The 6000-nt window shown below is 36.9% G+C and overlaps 2 pseudogenes; both read left to right on the top strand.

Annotated features, from left to right (window-relative positions):
* Positions 1-664: 664 nt before the first annotated feature.
* Positions 665-1985, top strand: LOC132111920 (spectrin alpha chain, non-erythrocytic 1-like; annotated as a pseudogene).
* Positions 1986-2821: 836 nt separating this feature from the next.
* On the top strand, positions 2822-5861 carry LOC132111602 (spectrin alpha chain, non-erythrocytic 1-like; annotated as a pseudogene).
* Positions 5862-6000: the final 139 nt, after the last annotated feature.

Below are 6000 nucleotides of genomic sequence, written 5' to 3'. Positions count from 1 at the left end.
AAATCTCTAAAAAAGTGAGACATTGTGGCTTGATTTCTTTTATTAATATTCATTTTTCATGACCAAAATAACATTATGCACAGTGAGGAGCCTATAGGTTACAAGCTTCACATATTAGAACATTATAATAATAAAAAAACAACACATTTTTTTAATGGCTCGTCAAGGTTGTTTCAGATCAACACCTGCAAGTGACCACTAGGTGTCACCGTTGAGACGGGTGTCGGATTGATTCGAAGCCTCGAAACAATATGGCACATTTGGTTCAACTGTTTCATTGGTTCACGAGGCCTCGATTTTGCCATCACTAACCGCTTCATTAAAAATTTATTTAATCCACTGGTCTCTGATAGGTAGGTCCGTTCTTGGTAGAGAAAACACATTTACATGTTGATTCTGGCAGTCAACCACAGAGCAACTCTTTCTCGACTGAATATGAGGGGGAGAGGGGAAGGGCGAGCTTCCTGCTGCGGTGTCCATATATTGTATATCCTGAAATCAGAAATCAAAATCTCGTATTTGAGTGCGCGTGCACGTGGGCTATTTTACAAACCCTGAGGTAAACAAACGCTTCACTTTTAAATATCGGCTTCCCGGCCAGTGTATAATCGTTAGGCAATCATAACATGCATTGAATCTCGTGGAAAAGTGCAAATTGTGGGTCATGGCTCCTTTAAAGCAGCTGGAGGTGGGACTGGAGAGGATGCACACCTGTGAAGATTTGGCTGACAGACTCATCAAAAGTAATCATCATGAGAGCCGCTTCAACCGAGAAACACCATGTGATCAGGAAAACAGATTCTAAACAAAATATTACAAACTAATAAATACAGTAATCTCATATTTGTGTCAGTTGTTTGTGATATATCAGTCCTGTGTATGAAGTTGCATCATTTTACAGTCTACAGATAATCATACTTTAAGTTCACTTTATGACAGAGAATCATGGGAAGAGCTGCAGGATTTATCCGAAGATCGTAAAGAAAATCTATGTAAATCTGAGGAATGCCACAAATTCTGCAAAAACCTTGACCAGATAAAGGTATTGCCACCTGTGATTTGCAGTTGTTCCAGCACCAGCAGCTATGGGCTGAGATTGTGGCACGTGAGGAAACATATGTTCAGGCCATATCCATGGACCAGGACCTGCTAAAGCATGACAAACTTAATGCTAAAGAGGTGAGAAACTTATTTTGTCTGATTTAAAACTACAATATTGCAAACTATAATTTTGTTTAATAAACTGACATAAATATAAATGCTAAATACATAACAAATATATGTTTAAACATCCTGTGTGGCCATCAGATCCAGGACAATCTGAAAGCTCTTCGAGAATAGAGAGAGAAGCTTTCTGATAACTGGCATTCCTAGCGGAAATGGCTGGAGAACACATATCTGGAGCAGGTGTTTTATAGAGACACTGAGTACATGAAAAAGATCACTAGCTCCCAAGAGGTCAGTGCTCCTGTAAACTACCAGGAGTTACTTTTATTTACATGTCAACATGTAAGAAATGTCTGGTCTGGCATACAGTATATAAAATATCTGTATAGCATTAGTTCACAAGCTCATTTCAGAATCAAGTTTGTAATTAGACATTTATAATTTTAAGGCTAACAATATCTGTATTTTGCAGATCCTGTTTGAGAACAGTGATTTGGGAACAATGGTGGATTATGTAGAAACGTTGATCAAATGCCATGAAGCTTTTGAAAAACTTCTTAATTCTCAGGAAGACAAGGTGGGTTGATCATTAGACATTTCCGATCCTGGCGACTTAAACAAAGAGAAACAAATTGGTTAGTTTGTGATGTTTATTTGTATTTTAGGCAGATGAATGGATCACAGACCATATGAATAAAATACTAGAAGACTCCAAAATGGACATGAGCAATCTTCAGACTGAAGTGAAGATATTGCAGAAGCATCAGGTGTTGTTATATCGTGGAAATATCGTTGAATCTGTCCAGCAGGTACAGTAAGTCGCTGTACCAAAGTCACAAACTGGCTCAGTAGTCAGTCAGAGATAATACTATATTTATTTGTTGTTATTTATAAATGTGACCCTGGACCACATAACCCAACTTTGGCTTTGAAACCAATATGAGAGAAAATGAAAATGTATTTTACACTTAGTTTTTCAATATAACATTTTAAATATATTTAATTAAATATTCGTTGTTATTTTGTGACCCCGGACCACAAAACCAGTCATATGGGTCAATTTCTCGAAATTGAGACTTATAAATCATCTGAAAGCTGAATAAAATAAGCTTTCCATTGATGCATGGTTTATTAGGACAATTTTTGGCCAAGATACAACTAAATCAAAATACTGAGAAAATCACCTTTAAAGTTGTCCAAATGAAGTTCTAAGCAATGCATATGATTGTATGATTTGTACTAATTACTAATTGTAATTATACATTTTTTTTAGTATGTATTTTTAATAAATTTTTATTTTAGGGTGACTTGTTACATCTTGTCCAGGGACTACGGATGTAAAATAGCCTAAAATAGCCTGGCTAATTCTGGTACATTTACAGGAATGTTTTATTAATGACATTACCAAAAAATAGGTTTAAAGATATATATGATAGGAAATTTACAAAATATCTTCATGGAACATGATCTTTACTTAATATCCTAATGATTTTTGACATAAAAGAAACATTGATCATTTTGACCCATTCAAGGTTTTTTTTTGTTTTTTTTTGGCTATTGCTAAAAATATACCCCATTGACTTAAGACTGATTTTGTGGTCCAGGGTCACATAGAGTCTTAATTAAATATTTATTGTATTTTTTTTGGCCACAGATGCTGTTGCTCCAGGGTCAAAGCTGTGGAGTGGATCTTATTCGCAGACACGAGGAGATGGAGAAGGAGGCCAAAGTTATCCAAGAGAGAGGCACTGTGAGTAGAATAGACAGCTGTTATACAAAGAACACATTCATCCATATTAATCAGTGCACTGTGGGTAGCACGTCCTATACAACATCTATTGTGTGTGCTTGTATTGTGGTTAAAGGCTTTATAGAAAAACACTCAGCACCTTCCAATGAACTAACTGCTGTATGTACAAAAGATTTAAAATAAACCATTCATGGTCCATTATGTGCTGTAGGGTGAGGGTTTGTGTAACTCACTAAAGCTAGTCAGCTTACACGAAGGGTTACAGAGAAGACAATGGCTCTAATTTGTAAAACCAGGCCCTGGAGAAGGAGACGAAAGATAGGTTAAGGAGACACTGTGATCTGTCTGACAAACTTAGCAAGAAGCAGGAAGAGATCAACATCGCTTTAGTGAAGCTGCACAAGGAAATCAAACGAAGATATGCAACCATTAGTTGCTATATTATTAATTTATAATAATAATAATAATAATAGTAATAATAATCAGTTAAAAATTTTAAATAGTCTAACATCGTAAAAATGTATTTTAAATATACATTAAAAGAAAATAGAACAGAATATACTTTGAAAATAAACCGAATATACATTTTGTTGTGATAGGAAGGAGCAGTTAGCTGCAGCTGTTTAAATCTAACCAGCACCTCCTGTTGGACTGGACCTCGAAGCAAAGTGATGAGATGAAGAAAGGTCTGCCTAAGAATAAGAGAGAAGCTGAGAGTTTCATACTAGAGCACCAGAACTGGAAGATATTAAAACATATATTCACATTTATAATAATACATTTTATTTATACTGCGCTTTTCTTATACCCAAAGCGCTACAAGCACAGAACAAAAGTCAGTACACAAAAAAAATAAAATAAATAACATTAAAAAAAAAATACCATGTACATCCAGTGTCACCAATCAAGACACAAACACCATCTTAAAAAGATGGGTTTTTAACCATTTCTTAAAACTTGTTAATGTTGGGGCATTCCTAACAGTTAAGGGAAGTGCATTCCACAGCCTGGGGGCTGCCACAGAGAAGGCTCTGTCACCCATCGTTTTTAATCTACAAGAAGGCTGTTTAAGGAGAAGAGAGATGGCAGAGCGGAGAGAACGAGGGGGCATATATGGCGTAATTAAATCACATATATATGATGGTGCAGTTCGATGTACAGATTTATATGTTAAAATAAGAGTTTTAAAATCAATACGGGCATGGACCGGAAGACAATGCAAGTTCCTAAGCACCCCAGAGATATGCTGACGAGAAGGAGTATGTGTAAGAACACGAGCAGCGGAGTTCTGTATGTGTTGCAGTCGCTTAACAGACTTTGCAGGTAGGCCAAGATAAAGGGCATTACAATAATCAACCCTAGAGGTAACAAGTGCATGGACAAGACTTTCTGCATCAGGTAATGAGAGAAAAGGCCTAATCCTGGCAATATTCCTTAGATGGAAAAATGCAGATTTTGAAATGCTCTTGATATGTGCTTCAAGTGTCAAATGAGTATCAAAAATTACACCAAGGTTGCGAACTTGAGGTAACGGAGATACTACATTATTTTCAAGGTGTAAACTAAAATTTCTACCATTACAGGCAGCTGCAGGGGTACCAACTAAAAGAACCTCAGACTTTGTACCATTCAATTTAAGAACATTGTGGTACATCCATAATTTAATCTCCTGCAGACAGTCAGATAGGTTTGCTGATATACCTGTGATATTAGTTTCCGTGCTAATATAAATCTGAGTATCATCAGCATAGAAGTGGAACCCCAAACCATGCTTTCTTATAATCTGCCCTAAAGGAAGCATGTAAATATTAAAAAGTATCGGGCCAAGAACAGACCTCTGAGGAACACTGTGAAGTACCTGTCCAACGTTAGATTTATTGTTTTCTAAAATGACAAACTGTGTACGATCAGTGAGATAAGATTTAAACCACTCCAACACTGTACCGGAAATACCAAGCCAAGTCTCTATTCTCTCAATCAATATAGAGTGACACACCGTGTCAAAGGCTGCACTCAAGTCCAACAGCACCAAGATAGTAAGGGCACCAGAGTCAGCAGAGACGAGGAGATAGTTCGTAACTCGGACCAAGGCAGTCTAAGTACTATGTCCTGATCGAAACCCAGATTGAAAAGGTTCTAAAAGCTCATTCATGGACAAGTGAGAATGAAGTTGTGATACAACAACACGTTCAAGAACCTTCGCCAAAAAAGGAGGATTAGATATAGGCCTGTAGTTAGACAGATCAAACACATCACATCCAGGCTTTTTAAAAACTGGTGTGATGGAGGCAACCTTAAGGGTTTGGGCTTGTTCTGGCACAAACTACTATGCTAAAACTAATACAGTGACATGTATTCTTTTATATGATGCACTGATTCAAAATGACTTCTAATTTGTCATAGTAAATACTAATACATAATGTTATATGATACCATACTTGTGTTAGAGCAACATTTAATGATTGCAGGCTAAGATTGATGCTTGCGGTGAGCGTATAGATTCATTTAAGAGTTTTGGACAGAATCTTGTTAGGTCCAGACACAGCGATTCAGCAGAGATAAGAGAAGCACTACACAAGCTGGAGGATGCCAAAACAAAGCTTGCTCAAGCTTGGGAGGACCGAAAGAAAACTCTGGATCAAGCACTTAAGCTTCAGGTGACTTAAGAAAACGTACAAATTTACTCTAACAATTTGAAGTACACTAAAAGTGCACATTCAATACAAGAAAGCACACTTGTTTTTCACAAAGGTCTATGGATCAGAAATCTTGAGAAGTACTGTTTAAGTAAAATTCCTTTCTTAAAGGAAGGACAAAGTATTCGGAAATTAGCAAAACCAGATGAAAAGCATTGGAAGAATCTCTACAGCTGCAGAAATTCCTGGAAGGAAGCTATGAGGTGTGTGAAGTAAACAGCTCCTGCTGAATGTGGAAAATAGACATTCACCTATGTAGTCCAATTTATTTTGCACATCAGTATGTCTTTTACAAAGTTAAATTCTCATTTATAAAGGTTTCCTCGTGGGTGAATGAGTAAAACTCTGTGGCTGTGGCCTCTGCAGGCACGCAGGGAAACTCAGGAC

Source organism: Carassius carassius, chromosome 31 (assembly GCF_963082965.1).
Source record: "Carassius carassius chromosome 31, fCarCar2.1, whole genome shotgun sequence".
NCBI classification, from domain to species: domain Eukaryota; kingdom Metazoa; phylum Chordata; class Actinopteri; order Cypriniformes; family Cyprinidae; genus Carassius; species Carassius carassius.
Note: the sequence above shows the minus strand (reverse complement) of the source record. Positions and strands in the feature narration are given on the sequence as shown.